The sequence below is a fragment of the Narcine bancroftii genome, chromosome 3 (genome assembly GCF_036971445.1).
Source record: "Narcine bancroftii isolate sNarBan1 chromosome 3, sNarBan1.hap1, whole genome shotgun sequence".
NCBI lineage: Eukaryota > Metazoa > Chordata > Chondrichthyes > Torpediniformes > Narcinidae > Narcine > Narcine bancroftii.
In genome coordinates, this window is record NC_091471.1 from 24,442,405 (window position 1) to 24,459,932 (window position 17,528).

General features: G+C 44.0%; 1 protein-coding gene and 1 long non-coding RNA gene across 6 annotated transcripts in view; one reads left to right on the forward strand and one right to left on the reverse strand.

Moving 5' to 3' along the window:
- rnf24 (ring finger protein 24) overlaps positions 1–17,528 on the forward strand; it is a 181,479-nt gene that overhangs the window by 81,988 nt on the left and 81,963 nt on the right. The gene's annotated exons all lie outside the window — the stretch shown is intronic.
- The window catches only part of LOC138757007 (uncharacterized), a 105,332-nt gene that overhangs the window by 39,123 nt on the left and 48,681 nt on the right, over positions 1–17,528 (reverse strand). The gene's annotated exons all lie outside the window — the stretch shown is intronic.

Genomic DNA, 17,528 nt, shown 5'->3' on the forward strand with positions numbered 1-17,528 from the left:
TGTGGCAAAATGAGCCGCCTAGCAATCGGGGACAAAACCAACTGCGTGGGATTGAGGTGGTGTCAAAATTAAGTCCATTGGTCCACTCATTCCAACTATAGCAATATAAGGGCTTGGAGAGAGATTAAGGATTTAAAGGTAGTGTAGTATATACCTCTTTCCTGTCATTAAAGAGGGAGGGACATAGCCAGAACATACGATATCAAGTAGCTTGACTTTAAGTTGTCATAAAGAATGTCGAGCGCATAGCGAGGATGAATGCACATCTTTCAAAATAGACTCCCGTACATTTTCAGCAAACAGTTGCTCAAAGTCGTGTTCCCAAACTTTCTTAATGTTAGATAAAGAACTATAACTAAATCTTAAGAGTAATTCATAAAGAGCTGAAAGCACCCCTTTCTGATTAGGTCTAAAATTATATACTTCCCAAATAAAATTAAATGCTAAGTCGTGGGAAAGCCTCAATGTTAAGGAGTCTAAGAAACTCCTAATCTGTAAATAGCGAAAGAAATGTTGATTAGGTCATTTAAATTTGGTCTATATATAAATCCAAAAGAGATTGAAGACCCAAGCTGGACCATTGAGTATATCCAATGTCTTGAACAGAGGGTTTAAAAAAGAAAGGACTTATGTAAAATTAGACTAATTCTTAAAAGTTGATGATAACCAAAATGCTTATCCTGAACGGTGAATGTAAGAAAAATCCCTCTTGTGCAGCCCTGGTCAATCCCTCTTGTGCAGCCCTGGTCTTGTACTGCACTGCCAATGTATTGAATAATCTGAAGAATAGGAGATTATGGCCTCTCTTCCATGACACTTCAAGAAAAGAAGGTTCTTCATTGAGCTGGCATCAATGTCGACATGAAGTGGGAAGTTTGCAGTACAAGGTAGTCAATACATTGGACAGGACATTTAGGAGAAGCATAGAGTGGGGAGAATGTGGAACTCGGTCATGTAGAGGAAGACGTGGCACAAATTGCTTTGAAGCATTCATTGGGAGCTAAGTACATACATTAGGGAAGGGGGCAGAGGGGACAAGCTGCCAATCTGAAGTGGTGTATGTGAGCTCACTTTTAACATTTAAGAAAAATTTGGTCAGGTACATGAATGGGAGGGCTATGGACTGGGAGCAGGGTCCATGGGACTAGGCAGACTAAAAGGGCCAAAGGGCCTATTTTCTGTGCTGAAATATTCTATGGTTCTAAGAAACGGAAGGAAACCTGTGTGCAGAATCAACTCCAGAACAACCAGCATTTGGTTGTAAAATTCTCCATGACCCCATATATGTGCCATTCACCTGTGTTCAGTTTGTGGTGATATGTAATTACACCACTAGGTCACCAGGGGTCATCCCAGTGACCTTGTCTATAAAGCAGTCCAGAGCTACAGTCTGGCCTTCCAGGTTCACCTTGCAGAAAGACAAGACCTCTTAGTGTACATATTAGTTAATTAAATTGTACTGGCAATAACCACACCAGCAGTGTGAGTATACGACAGCTTTAATAAACTAATATATACACTAAGAGGTCTTGTCTCTCTGCAAGGTGAACCTGGAAGGCCAGACTGTAGCTCTGGACTGCTTTATAGACAAGGTCACTGGGATGACCCCTGGTGACCTAGTGGTGTAATTACATATCACCACACAGTTGTTCTAGGTTATCAGCTGTCGCGCCCAGACCTCGGGGTAGATAACGGTCTCAGATTACGTAACTAATGTTTATGAACCTTTCAGAGTCAACGTTGGTAAAACACTTCACAGTTTGTCACTGCCAATCAAAGTCACCCACCCCACTCCCACACACCATCCCAGCCAGCGTGGCCTTGACTGTTTCTCTTGCTTCTCCCTGAGTAAGATCAGCAGGTGGGGTATTTTATTGAGGTTGGCGAAGCGCTCTTTCCTGTGCACTGCCAAGGTTCAACAATGCTGCCGTGGTTAAAACCTTATAATTATTAGCCCAGTGTGGTGCTGGCTGTCCATTGTGAGTGGAGCAGGGGAAAGAGCTGAGCGATGATTTTAGTGCAGGATCAGCAGTCCTTGAACTGTGAGGCACAGATAATAAAGCTGCTTTCCCAGTTCAATCCTAATATCCTGTGCTGTTTGTAAACCCTAACCCTACAGCCACAAGAACAAAAGAAATTTAGGAGCAAGAGTAGGCCATCCGGCCCATCGAGCCTGCTCCCCCATTCAATGAGATCACAGCTGATCTGATGATAGACTCATCTCCACCTACCTGACTTTTCCTCATATGCCTTAATTCCCCTATTATGTAAAAATCAATCCAACCTTGTCTTAAGTATATTCATTGATGTAGCTTCCATTGCTTCCATGGGCAGCGAATTCCATAGATTCACCGCCCTTTGGGGAAAAGTTCCTCCTCATCTCCATCCTAAATTTACCTCCCTAGATCTTGAGGCTATGTCCCCTCATGGGTATTCCCCCGCCAATGGGAACAACATTCCTCCCTCTATCTTAACTATGCCTTTCATATCTTTTTACGTTTCTTCTAAATCCAACTGAGTACAGACCCAGATCACTCAATCTCTCCTCATAGGCTAACCCCTTCATTTCCAGAATCAACCTGGTGAGCCTGCTCTGCACTGCCTCCAAAGCTTCCTCAAGTAAGGAGACCAGATCTGTATGCAGTTCTCCGGATGTGGCCTCCTCACCAGTGCCTTATACATTTTGATTGGAAGGTGACTTGGCCGCTGTAAATCGACCTGAGCTTGTGGGTGGTAAAATCTTTTGAGAAGAGTTGATGGGAATATGGGGAAAGGGAAGAGTCCCGACTCAAAATGTTGACTGTCCATTCCTCTCCCTGAATTCTGCCTGATCTGCTGGGTCCCTCCAGCTACTCGCTGTTTGCTCCCCTTCCCATCTACTTTTATTGCCACTTTCAGAAACTGTGGACTTGAACATTTCTTAATGCCCTGCCATTTATTTTCTTACCCCTATTTAACCTTACAAAATGCAGCACCTTGCTCTGGTCAGGGTCAAGTTCCATCTCACAATTCTCCACCCGACCTTCCTTCTGATCTATGTTGTGCTGCAGCCTTAGTCAACCATTCTCTCTTGTTCTGCCACCACCACATTTTCATTTCTATAAACTTACCAATCATACCTCCACTGCTGACATCCAAGTCATTAAATCATAACCAAGGTCATAGAACTTCTCCCTGTGATGTACCACTGGTCACAGACTTTCAAGCATGAAAGCCACCTCTACCACTACCCTCTCCTCCTATCACCTTCATCGGAGAGCCCAGACACAGACTGGGAGATTGCTTTGCTAAGTATCTCAGCTCTGTCCACCGCAATAGCACAAATCTCCTAGAGGCCACCCATTTTAACTCCTCATCCCATTCCCTTGCCGACGTCACTGCCAGGCTGAGACCACCTGCAAATTGAAGGTATAACACACCCTCCAACTGGATGGCATTAACATCGACTTCTCTGGTTTCTGTTAAACCCCTCCCTTCTTTGACCCCCCCCCCCCTCCTCTAGTTCTGTCTCTCTCTTCCCTTTTCCCTTGGTCTCCTTTCACAGAGCCAAGATCAATTCTCACCTTTCCTCTTATATCCAATTAACACCTTTTTTTCGTTGGTCTGGACTCCTCCCCCTTTCGTTCTTCCCCCTTTCTCTCTGCAGTCTTCGTTGAGAGGCCTGTCTGCTTTTTACTTATACCTTGAACAAGGGCTCAGGTCTGAAATGCCAGTAATATATCTGTAGCTCCAATGGATGCTCCAAGACCGGCTGAGTTCCTCCAGCATTTACTGTCTGTTTTTACTACAATCACAGTGTCTGCAGACTTCCATGTTACATCCCGCAATTTTAGATTCAATTAGCACATAATGTGTAGAATGAGTTTGGGTTCTCTTTTTTTCTCACCTTTACATTTTATCACCACATTTTGCCCTTCTAATTAATTTCTTCTCCTCTTGAGTTCCTCAAGACTTGCTCTATTCCACTTGCATGTAGCTGTAGATTTCTATTTTGTTCCTTTATCTACCAAAGTTCATTAATCTTGCCATCTTTGCCTTTCACTCTTTCTAATACAGGTGGCCCTGAGCTCTTTCCATTACCCTAACTCTGTTTTATAAAACTTGCATTTGTTCAATGTTATTTTCATTCATTTCAATTTAGTTTGGTTTTCTGCGAACAGATCAACAGGTTGTCTCAAACATTGCATACAGCTGTGTATAGGGCACAATTTACAGAGTCTAGAGTTATAATGAAAAGGAAAATCACTTAGCACCAAGCAAGGGCAGCATGGGAGCATTGTTATGGGGTTCATTCAGGAGCCTGATGGCTGTATGGAAGGAACTGTGTTTAAGCCTGTGGTGAGTGCTTTCACAATCTTAGGCCTGTGTGTGTTGGCTGCCTATCCCAGGCAATGGGAGATGTCGGTGGAGAGGAGGAGAGGAGAGAGGAGAGAACTGCATTCACCACCTTTAAATGTGAGGGTTCCATTATTGTCACATAATACTACATTTAGAATGTAACATATATGAAATTCTTTAACTTTTGTATTCCATAACGCAGACACCACTTTGACCAGCATCCCTCACAGATACCTACAACAGCTGGTGTTCCTGGGTGGTCTCCCCTCCAAGTACTGACCAGACCTGTGCCTGCTTAGCTTCCGAGATCAGACAATCCCAGATGTATTCAGGCTATTAGGTAGCTTCTGATCTTGAGCAGAGCATCTCCCATACCATGCTGGGATGCCTCCAGCAAGTATGCTTTCAAAGGTACACCTGTAGAAGTTGTTGGAAACGGGAGGCATGCCGAACCTATAACCCCAAAACATCTGTTCCCAATCTACTTTTGCCACTTCCTCTCTTAGACTAAAATCAACCTTCCTCCACTTTCATCTCAATTTATGACCTTACTTTGAGGAACCAACTTCATCCCTTTTACATTGTTACCTTGAAACTTACAGAATTATGATCAAAGTTGACAAAGTGTCTCCCGCCGACACTAACATTTCCATCATCAGCCTGGCCTGGGCCCCATTTGTTTCATGGAGTTCTGCTGCACATTCATTGGCTGTTAATCCACAAAACTAAAATGATTTTGCTGAAGTGGTAATGTAGTGCAACATGATTATCGTAAGGATGGCACGGTTAGCATAGGGGCAGCACAGTTAGCACAGGAACGGGACGGTTAGTGTAGGAGTGGCACAGTTAGCGCAGGAACGGGACGGTTAGTGTAGGAGCGGCATGGTTAGTGTTGGAACGGCGTAGTTAGTGTAGGACTGGCACGGTTAGTGTAGGAACAGCATGGTTAGTATAGGAGTGGCATGGTTAGCAAAGCAGTTAACACAATGCTATTACAGCACCAGCGATGTGGGTTCGAATCCAGCACTGTCTGTAAGGAGTTTGTACGTTTTCCCCGTCGAATCATATGGGGGTTTGGGGGTTGTAGTTATTTGGGTGTAATTAGGTGGCATGGGCTTATTGGCTGGTAAGGCCTATAACCATGCTGTATGTCTAAAATTAAAAATATTCTGCAAGTTTTATTCTGGAAATGCACTCGAAAGCAATACTTTTTTATGGCACAGATTCAGGCCCTTTGGCCCATCTGTCTGTGCCAAACTAATTATTCTGCTTCAACCCATCGACCTGCCCTCAGACCATCACCTTCCATACCCCTCCTATCCATGTACCCATTTAAGTGATAAGATCAAGCCCGCATTTATCACTTCAGCTGGTAGCTCCTTCTACACTCTAACCACTCCCTGTGAGAAGTTCTCCCAAATGTACACCTTAAACATTTCTCCTTTCACTTTAACCCATGTCCTCTTGCTCATGTCTCATCTAACCTCAGGGGAAAAAGCCTACTTGCATTTACTCTGTCTGTACCTCTCATAATTTTGTGCACCTCCATCAAATCTCCCCTCATTCTTCTACACTCCAGGGAATAAAATCCTAACCTGTTGAACCTTTCCCTGTAACTCAGTTCCTCGAGGGCCTGCAGCATCCTTCTAATGCTTCTATGCACTCTTTCAATCAAAGAAACAATAAACTTATCTAGCCCAATACTTGACAGAGCACACCAGTTCCTGCTTCCCAGGAAAACCGTTTTAGCTACACGGTAACTAGAAATTAGTGTGACAGAATATTTCCCGAATATGATGTCGATGTTATCTTTGATGCGAGAAAGATTTTGAGCTGGTTGGGTTGTGTGAATCAACTTTGTGAACAATATGTTGTCCTCAGTATCTTCCTCTTTGTTTCACCCACTCACCATTGCCAAACCATGGAAGAATTATCTGGGCACCCATCCACTCTGGATTGCTGCCTGGAATGTCTTTTGGGTGGTGTGGCCTGAGAATCTGATAAGGAGTAGTTGTGGTCACAATCTTTGAAAGGGAATGAAACAATGACCTTTGGATAAAGTTGCTGACAGTTTTATTTAGAAGAACTTGCGGGCTAATTAACTGTTTAACAGAGCCCAGTTACTACTGAAAAATCCCTGTTATCCGGAATTCAAGCAGCCGGCAAAAAAAATCACGGAAAATGAATTGGTAAAAAAGACAAGCATTTAAAATTGTGGCAATTGCGGTCGGTTCACCAATCATGCAACAAGAAATCTCAAGCTGCCATAAAATGTACTTATCTGGCATCTACCAATCCCCACAGGTGCCGGATACCAGGGGTTTTACAGTATTCCATTTCAATAATGGTGTGGGGTGGGGTGGGGTAATATATGGGTAGGTAGAATATAGGTAGAGCAGTGCACAGGATAATGTTAAATGAGGGAGACTCCCATAGCTAATAAAGACTTTGGATTCAGGTCCCCATTACAAAGTCTCTGGAGCTGCTCCACAGAACACCTCACGCCCAGTATCTTCTGTCTGGATGGGGAGCACGGAGTTCAGGACTGCTCAGTTTTGTACTCATAGACAAACATGCTTGTGTTTTCCGTGCTGCTGTTTGCCTGTGGGTGAGAGTGACCATGTGGTGGAAGCCATCAACTCCAATCTAGTGACTGCAGGCAGTGAATGTGCATTTGTGGGTCAACAGCTTCAGGCATACCATGTACATTGAAGGGTTTGCAGAGTTAATGCTCTTGTACTTTTAAGATGCGCAGGTTCCTAAACCAGCTTTGTCCAATTAATTCTTTTTGAAGCAATGTATTCCCACCCACAAGCTCCGCTGTGGGGAATGTAATGGGCAGAAATACTCTGACCTGAAAATTCTCTCAGCCAACACAAAGCCAGAGAAAGGAATTGAATCTAAAACCCCCATTGTTGAGTGTGGTGGGTCCTTTGTTTGTTGGTCTTTTGATGTCAAATCTCACGTGAACATTGATGGATGGAATGTCTGGTCAGCACATATTTCGACCTCTCTTGCTGTGGAATCGAAGCCCTATCAATGGCACCAGCCATTCAGTCCAAAGCAGGGCTGAGCTTGGCCTGGTCTTCAAGGGAGCCATTACCTTGGACTCCCAACAGAAGACCAGGAGTCTGGCCGTTCAATCCTCTTCTGGGATTTTTAAAAATGTTTTTAGTTTTACATTTAGACCTACAGCACAGTAACAGGCCATTTTGACCCACGAATCTGTGCCACCCAATTAACCTACACCCCTGGTACATTTCGAACAGTGGGAGGAAAGTGGAGCCCCCAGGGGGGAAAAACAAAACACACAGACACGGAGAGAACATACAAATTCCTTACAGACAGTGCAGGATTCGAATCCTGGCCCGGATTGCTGGTGCTGTGAAGGTGTTAAACTAACCACTAGGCCTACCATGACACCCGAACACCTCTTGTTGCCATATCATTGGGGGTCCAAACCATATGTGATCTCCTCTGTTGGTACATATGAGCCCACTTTCACTCCATCTTGAAATCACACTGACTGCACATCCAGCCTTTGTTGGATTTACTTCATTGAATCCTTCCCTGATGCTATCCCTTCCCTTGATCTCTATTCTTTTGATTTTTCCATTTCCCTTGAGCGCACTGGGTAACTTGATAAGTTCATGATGAGCCTTGTTCGGTAATAGTTGGCACTCAGTGGCAAAAATGTTCCCTCAGTGCTGTTAGTTGGGAGTGCCTGGAATTTGATGGAAAGTGATAATGGTGCTCTGTCCACGTGACTTCAAAGACTGGACTTGAGGAAACTTAGAGATGGCAGTGTATTCTGTTCATTTGCTTCCCTTACCCATCTCAACAGCAAGGGGCATATTTAGAACAGTGAACATTACAGCACAGTTCAGATCATTTGGCCCAAATGTTGTACCGAGCTGTATAAACATATTCCACATCATTTAACCATTCATTCCTTCACCGGTAATCACCCTCCATTTTTCTTACTATTATCTATTTTTATAAGTCTCTCAAATTACCCTCTTTGTACCAATATCCATCACCCCTAACAAAGCATTCCATGCACCCACCGCTCTCTTTATGTAAAAACAACTATCTCTGACGTGTCTCCTAAAATTTCTTCCACTCACCTTAAAAGGATGACCTCTGGTATTGCCCATCACAGCTCCAAAAAATGGGTGCACCCTGTCTTTTACAAAGCTGGACAATAAAGATTTTGCTTCCTGTATTTTATGGATTTTGAGCTGCTGATCACAAAAAGAACCTCAAAATTTTCCATTCATGTATTGTTTTTAGATATAATTTATTTTTGTGAATATTTGTCATAGAACTGTTTTAGTCAGTCCAAGCGTACCTGGGCACACACTCAGTACAGGTGCTATGCAAATGTTGTCTGCGGCTTGGGCATGCTTGGAAGGCATTTAAACATTTTGTGGAGAATTTTTTTTTTGGCAAGTGCAGAATACCAACCTAAAGCTGTGAAGTGCAACATGTCATTGAAAATTCATTTTCTGCATTTGCACTTAGACGTCTTCCCTGCTGCTCTTGGGGCAGTCAGTGCCGAACATGGTGTAAGGTTTCACCAGGACATTGCGTCCATGGAAAGGCAGTATCAGGGTAAACGGAATCCATCAATGCTGGCCAACTATTGTAGGACAAGGGCATGAGACACATCAGATGCTGAGTACAAACGAAAATCAGTGGCAAAACATTTTTAGGTCAGTTGAGCAAACACAATGTGCCATTATGTGATTAAACATGCTCAATTCAATAAAGGTTAATTCAATGATTCTCCAACTTCCTACGTGACACAGCAAATCTGAAATTATATGAGTTTCTCCAGCACTCTTGTGTATTGCTCGAGAAACAGATTTCAGATTTATTGTCAGATTACATACATTTTTCTTTTTTTCTTTTGGCTTGGCTTCGCGGACGAAGATTTATGGAGGGGGTAAAAAGTCCACGTCAGCTGCAGGCTCGTTTGTGGCTGACAAGTCCGATGCGGGACAGGCAGACACGGTTGCAGCGGCTGCAGGGGAAAATTGGTGGGTTGGGGTTGGGTGTTGGGTTTTTCCTCCTTTGCCTTTTGTCAGTGAGGTGGGCTCTGCGGTCTTCTTCAAAGGAGGTTGCTGCCCGCCAAACTGTGAGGCGCCAAGATGCACGGTTTAAGGCAATATCAGCCCACTGGCGGTGGTCAATGTGGCAGGCACCAAGAGATTTCTTTAGGCAGTCCTTGTACCTTTTCTTTGGTGCACCTCTGTCACGGTGGCCAGTGGAGAGCTCGCCATATAACAGGATCTTGGGAAGGCGATGGTCCTCCATTCTAGAGACGTGACCTACCCAGCGCAGCTGGATCTTCAGCAGCGTGGACTCAATACTGTCGACCTCTGCCATCTCGAGTACTTCGACGTTAGGGATGAAAGCGCTCCAATGGATGTTTAGGCTGGAGCGGAGACAACGCTGGAGGAAGCGTTCTAGGAGCCGTAGGTGATGCCGGTAGAGGACCCATGATTCGGAGCCGAACAGGAGTGTGGGTATGACAACGGCTCTGTATACGCTTATCTTTGTGAGGTTTTTCAGTTGGTTGTTTTTCCAGACTCTTTTGTGTAGTCTTCCAAAGGTGCTATTTGCCTTGGCGAGTCTGTTGTCTATCTCATTGTCGATCCTTGCATTTGATGAAATGGTGCAGCCGAGATAGGTAAACTGGTTGACCGTTTTGAGTTTTGTGTGCTGTTAGGTCTGCTTTGTTCATGAATGAGTGAGACAAACACCAGGCTGAGTCGAAATCAGGGTTCTTTGTTCTTTATTACCGGATTGTAACACTTGCGACCAACCATGTTAGTCGGAGAATGCATTCTGCCGTTATCAGCAAAATGGTGATTTTTTATACCCTTGGATATGTGCTTAGAACATCATCATATCATTACTTGTCCAATGACTAAAACTGTTGCTATCCTTTCCCTGCTAGCTTCCTGCCTCTCAATCCATCAATGTCTCTCTTATCTTGTAAGTACAAGGATGCATTCACATCTTGTTACAGCCCTGTACATTCCCATCTCATGATGTTTTACCTTACAGTGCCCAATGGAGATGTGGGGGGGCTGGTAGTCATGGTGGGGAGCTGGCTGATGGAGGACCTCAGTTTTCTTCAGGCTGACTTCCAGGCCAAACATTTTGGCAGTTTCTGCAAAGCAGGACGTCAAGCGCTGAAGAGCTGGCTCTGAATGGGCAACTAAAGCGGCATCGTCTGCAAAGAGTAGTTCACGGACAAGTTTCTCTTGTGTCTTGGTGTGAGCTTGCAGGCGCCTCAGATTGAAGAGACTGCCATCCGTGCGGTACCGGATGTAAACAGCGTCTTCATTGTTGAGGTCTTTCATGGCTTGGTTCAGCATCATGCTGAAGAAGATTGAAAAGAGGGTTGGTGCTAGAACACAGCCTTGCTTCACGCCATTGTTAATGGAGAAGGGTTCAGAGAGCTCATTGGTGTATCTGACCCGACCTTGTTGGTTTTCATGCAGTTGGATAATCATGTTGAGGAACTTTGGGGGACATCCGATGCGCTCTAGTATTTGCCAAAGCCCTTTCCTGCTCACGGTGTCGCATATAACCCTGAGATTTTATTGGTAATGCAAAAAAACTATACAAGGTGCACATGTAAACAAATAAAGAAATATAAACAACTGACTATGCAATATAGAGAGGGAAAAAAAACAATAAAATGCAGAAGTCCTTAAATGAGCCCCTGATTGAGTTTGTTGTTGAGGAGTCTGATGGTGAAGGGGTAGCAGCTGTCCCTGAACTTGATGGTGAGAGTCTTGTGGCAGCTATACCTCCTTCCTGATGGTGGCAGTAAGAACAGAGTGCGTGCTGGGTGATGTGGATCCTTGATGATTGTAGCTGCTCTTCAATGGCAGTGTTTGCTGTTAATGTTCTCAATGGTGGGGAGGGTTTTGCCTGTGATGTTCTGGCTGTGTCCACTACCATTCACAGGACTTTATGCTCAGGGGTATTAGTGTCCCCATACCAGATTGTGATGCAGCCAATCAGCACACTTTCCACCACACATCTGTAGAAATTTGCCAGGGTTTCCAATGTCAAACCGAGCCTCCACAAACTCCTGAGGAAGTAGAGGCGCTGACGTGCTTTCTTCACGATGACATTATTGTGTTGGGAAAGATCCTCCGAGATGGTGACTCCCAAGAACTTAAATTGGAACCTCTTCATCTCTGATCCTCCAGTGATCACTGGATCACACACCTCTGGTTTTTCCTGGGGAACAAGGACATGGCAGACCAATTAAATAACTACTTTAGTTTGGTCTTTACTAAGGAAAATATGAATAATCTTCAGGAAATAATAGGGGACCATGGGGCTAATGTGACGGAAGGACTGGGGAAAATAAGTGTAAGTTATGAGGTTGTGTTGGATAAATTGATGGGATTAAAGGCAGACAAGTCTCCAGGGCCAGATGGTCTGCATCCCAGAGTGCTAAAGGAAGTAGCCCATGAAATAGAGGATGCATTGTTGATAATTTTTCAAAACTCTTTAGATTCTGGAGTAGTTCCTGAGGACTGGAGGGTGGCTAATGTAACTCCACTTTTTAAAAAGAGAGGGAAAGAGAAATCAGGGAATTATAGACCAGTTAGCTTGACATCAGTAGTGGGGAAAATGTTAGAGTCGGTTATTAAAGATGTGATTGTGGCACATCTGGGAAGTGGTGAATTCATTGGTCAGAGCCAGGATGGTTTTATGAAGGGAAAATCGTGTCTGACTAATCTTATTGAATTTTTTGAGGATGTAACTAGTAGAGTGGATAGGGGAGAACTAGTAGATGTGGTTTACCTGGAGTTTCAGAAGGCTTTTGATAAGGTGTCACACAGGAGATTACTATACAAACTTAAGGCACAAGGTATAGGGGATATGGCATTGAGGTGGATAGAGAATTGGTTGACAGATAGGAAGCAAAGAGTGGGAATGAATGGGTACTTTTTGGAATGGCAGTCAGTTACTAGTGGGGTACCACAAGGCTCAGTGCTAGGACCCCAGTTATTTACAATATATATTAATGATTTAGATGAGGAAATAGAAAACAACATTTCCAAGTTTGCAGATGACATGAAGCTGGGTGGCATTGTAAGCTGTGTAGAGGCTGTTAAAGAGTGTGCAGGGTGACTTGGACAGATTGGGTGAGTGGGCAAATGCATGGCAGATGCAATATAATGTGGATAAGTGTGTGGTTATCCACTTTGGAGGAAAGAATGAGAGGGCTGAGTACTATCTTAATGGTATCCAATTAGGAAAAGGGGAGATGCAAAGAGACCTGGGTGTCGCTGTGCATCAGTCATTAAAAGTGGGCAGGCAGGTGCAGCAAGCAGTAAAAAAGGCGAATGGTATGTTGGCATTCATATCAAGAGGATTCGAGTACAGGAGCAGAGAGGTATTGATGCAGTTGTATAGGGCCTTGGTGAGACCTCACCTGGAGTATTGTGTTCAGTTTTGGTCTCCTTATCTGAGGAAGGACATCATTGCCATGGAGAGAGTGCAGAAAAGGTTTACCAGATTGATACCAGGGATGGCGGGACTTGCATATGAAGAAAGGCTAGAACGACTGGGCTTGTACTCGCTGGAGTTTAGACGATTAAGAGGAGATTTAATAGAAACGTTCAAAATTCTTAAGGGATTTGACAGGCTAGATGCAGGAAGATTGTTCCCAATGTTGAGCAAGTCTAGAACCAGGGGTCACAGTTTAAGGATAAAGGGACTGAGATGAAGAAGAATTTTTTCACTCAGAGGGTGGTGAATTTATGGAATTCTCTGTTACAGGAAGTGATTGAGGCTGGTTCCATAGCTATATTTAAGAGAGAGAGATTTAGTACTTGTGACTAGGGGGATCAGGGGGTATGTGGAGAGAGAGCTGGAACAGGGTACTGAGTGGATGATCAGCCATGATCAAAATGAATGGCAGTGTAGGCTTGAAGGGCCAAATGGCCTACTCCTACACCTATTTTCTATGTTTCTATGAAGACAACAATCAGTTCCTTGGTTTTGGTGACATTGAGGGCGAGGCTGTTGTTGGTGCACCATTCAGCCAAATTTTCAATCTCTCCCCTGTATATTGACTCATCATCCCTTTTTATACAACCCACTACTGTAATATCGTCAGTAAGTTTGTAGATCGTGTTGTTGTCGTACCGAGCCATACAGACATAGATCCAAAGTGAGTGGAGAAGGGGCTAAGAACATAGCCTTGTGGTGTTCCAGTACTGATGGAGATTCTGGAGGAGATGTTCTTACCAATGGTCATTGATTGTGGACTGTAGATGAGGAAATCTAGGATCCAATTACAGGTACTCCCTGACTTGCAACCTATGGAAATCGCATCCATGTGCACATATGACCAAAAATTTGTTTAAAAAATATAAAATTTACACGGTTTATGTTGTATTTGACAAACTATAGCAGGGATACAGGGCATACATACTTACTTTGTTAGTCGGCATCCCGGGGTCCATAAGCTGGTGCATCCATCTTGATGCTTGTGCGCATGCACAACCCTTCAGTTGATGCATGCACGGATCATGTATTGGAGTTGGTTTGGCACATGCACAAGAGTTTAAGGGCATAAATTAAATATCATTAGGGTGCTTAAATGTCGCGCATGCGCCAACCAAACTCCAATGCGCAAATCCATTGCACATGTGCCAACCAAAGACTCATGCATGTGAACAGGAATCAAGATGGGCTCATCCAGCCTACAAACCCCAGGACACTGACTAACAAGGTAAGTATGCACATTTTGGCTCTTGCATGCCCTGTATTCCTGTTATAGTTTGTGAAATATTTCATAAACTGCGTAAATTTTATATCTTTTCATTATTTTTTTAAACACAAACGCACAATTCTGACAAATGTCCATTCCAAGATACAACCGATCCTTCGGTCCAAATTACAGTCATAAGTCGTGTGAGTACAATGGGGTGTTGAATCCCATGGCTTGGAGTTTCCTGATCAGTTTTGAGGAGATGATGGTATTAAATGCCAATCTGTAGTTACCCTGATGAATGCATCTTTGCTGTCCACTTGTTCCAGGGCTTTGTGCAGGGGCAGTGAGATGGCATCCATGATGCTACAACAGGCGAATTGGAACAATTCATGCCGCTGGTCAGGCAGGAGCTGGTGTCCATCTGCAGACTTTCTTGTTTAACAACTTTGGCAGTTGTTGAGGCATGCCTGATAACATATGCAGGTAGTGTACTTCAAGCAGGCATAGACTTAGAAAGTCTTCAGTAAACTTTGCCTTCAACATAAACACGAACCCGTCTTGCAACCTAATTAGTCACTAAAACAAATTTAAATAGTTAACAATGCTCAGATTTGAGAGAGGTGTCACAGAGGGCATGTCATTGCAGTGGGAAAGAATGGTCACAAGGTAGGCAAGTCTAAAGTGGCACCTGCAGCACAACAGTGCCAGTGACCAGGGCGTAAACCCGGCACTATCTGTAAGGAGTTTGTGCGTGGATTTCCTCCCACCCTCCAAGAACGTACGGACTCAGTGGATTAATTAGTCACGAGTGTATTTGGGTAATGCGGGCTCGTGGGACGGAAGGGCCTGTTACCATGCTGTAATAAAAAAACCTGAGTCCATAGACTGAGACGAGACTGACCCCAGGCAGACTAGGGGTCATGTGGGATTAACTGATGCCAGGCAACCGGCTGGCAAATCAACCGTTACCACTTCTGATTGGTGTTCTGTGAAATTGATTAAGGACAAAGCTCAGACTCTGTATACCCCACAGCAGAATATTCAGCCAGCATTTGTACTGTGTCAGCCATCATTTCACCATTTTGTTCTTGACTACAATTGTCGTTCGTGGCTTCATGTTGCTGTTCAGTGTTTATGGTGATATTTTGTGTTTGGATCAATATGAAAAGTTTCCTTGCCTCACAATTTCTCACGCACGAAGCCATTCTGTCTATCCCTGATCAGACCTTGTCCTTTCCAAGTGCGGGTAGGGCCTGTCTCTCATCATCCCCTCCAGTAACTTTCCCACCACTGATGTTAGGCTCACCAGCCAGCAGTTCCTTGGTCTGTCCATGCAGCCCTTTCTTCAATAAAGGCACTCTGTATTTCAGTGCCCCACGATGGTACAAATGTCCCTGCCGGAACTCATGCATCACATCAGAATCAGAATTTTATTGTCAATGAACATGTCATAAAATTGTTGTTTTGTGCTGCATTATTAGTGCAAGTATTGCTATAAATTACATTTCAAAAATGTAACTAAATAGAGAGAGAGAGAGAGAGAGAGAGAGAGAGAGCGAGAGAGAGAGCGAGAGAGAGAGCGTGAGAGAGAGAGAGAGTGTGAGAGAGAGAGAGAGAGAGAGAGAGTGAGAGAGAGAGAGAGATAAATTAATACAAATAAAAGAAAAAATTAAGGCAGTGTCTGTGGTCGTCCATTCAGAAACCTGATGGCAAAGGGGAAGAAGCTGTTTTTGCACTGTTGGGTGTTCATCTTCAGACTCCTTATCTCCTTTCCGATGGTAGCATTGTGAAGAGAATTGAGGATAAGAGGCTACTTTCTTAAGACATTGCCTCTTGTAGATGTCCTTGATGGAGTGAAGACTGGTGCCCATGACGTTGCTCGCTGAGTTCACAACTCCATACCAGACGGTGATGAAACCAATCACAATGTTCTCCACGGTACACCTGCAGAAATTTTCAAGAGTCTTTGGTGATTTACCGAATCTCCTCAAACTCCTCACAATATATAGCTGGTGGTGAGCCTTCTTCATGATTGCATCGACACGGACATCTCCAGAGATGCGGACATCCAGAAATTTGAAGTTCTTAACCCTTTCCACTGCTGACCCCTCGATAAGGACTAGTTCATATTCTGATCTCCCCTCCTGAAGTCCACAGTCATTTCCTTAGTTTTGATAACATTGAGTGCAAGGATACATCACATCTTCCTAGAATATCTCATATCTTTGTTATGCCCTCCTGATTTCTCTCTCAAGTGCATTTCTTACACTCCTCAAACAGTCCATGATGCTAGCTGCCTATTCCTGACATATGCCTGATTTCTCCTGATCACCACTCATCAGCCAAGCCTGCTGGCCTTACATCTTTACTCTGATTCTCCCTTTTAACTGTCGTCCACTTGCCACGCGTCACTTTACTTACAGTCTCTTCAAATCAGTCTTTGAAAGTTTCTGTCTAATGCATCAAAATTAACCTTGCCCCCATTTGGGACTTTAAATTGCAAATCACAAAAGTGCTGGAGAAACCCAGCGGTCACACAGCGTCCACAGGAAGCAAAAGGCAGACTGCGGATGCTGGATGACCTTCTAAGTTTCTCCAGCACTTTTATGCCCTGCACTAGACCCCAGCATCTGCAGATTTCCTGTTTGCCACCAGAGGACTTTAACTTGTTTAGGAGACTATGTGCACAGCAGTTCTGAAGCTTGAGAAAAGTACCAAGCTCACGTTTCACTTGATGTTGTCCTCATTCAGAGTGGAGCTGGTCTCTGCAGAAGTCCGCATCCGTCCATCAACCTCTACTTTTGCTAGAACAGTACAAAGCCCCTATATTCCTGGACAATCATGTCAGACCCCACCTAGATTGGGCCAAAGATTTGACAACAGGATCTGCATCTCCGTCCTGAACAGTGACAATCTTCCCTGAAGCAATATATTCACCAATAGTAAAAGTCTGAGTGTATACAGTTAGCATAGCGGTTAGTACCCCACTGTTACAGTGCGGGCAACCGGGACTGGGGTTCGAATCCCGTGCTCTCTGTAAGGAATTTGTTCGTTCTCCTCATGTCTGCATGGGTTCCTCTGGGTGCTCCGGTTTCCTGCCACCTTTCAAAATGTACTTGGGTTGTAGGTCAATTGGGTGCCATTGGGTCGAAAGTTAAAATGTAATATGTGTATATGTGTTTCATATGTATATTTATTTATATCCCCGTGTTTAAGCATATACTTAGAAGCCTGTCTGTGAATGTGTTTGTGTGTGAATACATGAGTGCTTGCAAGCGTGATCACTTCTGTGTGTGTTCATGTGTGTGCGCGTGCATGCAAGCGATTGTGTGGGTGTGTGCATATCTGCATGCGAACACTCATGCACACACAGATAAATTGCTGTAGTAGGTGCTATTAGAGAATGAGGCTGCTATAGAACAGAGGAGTA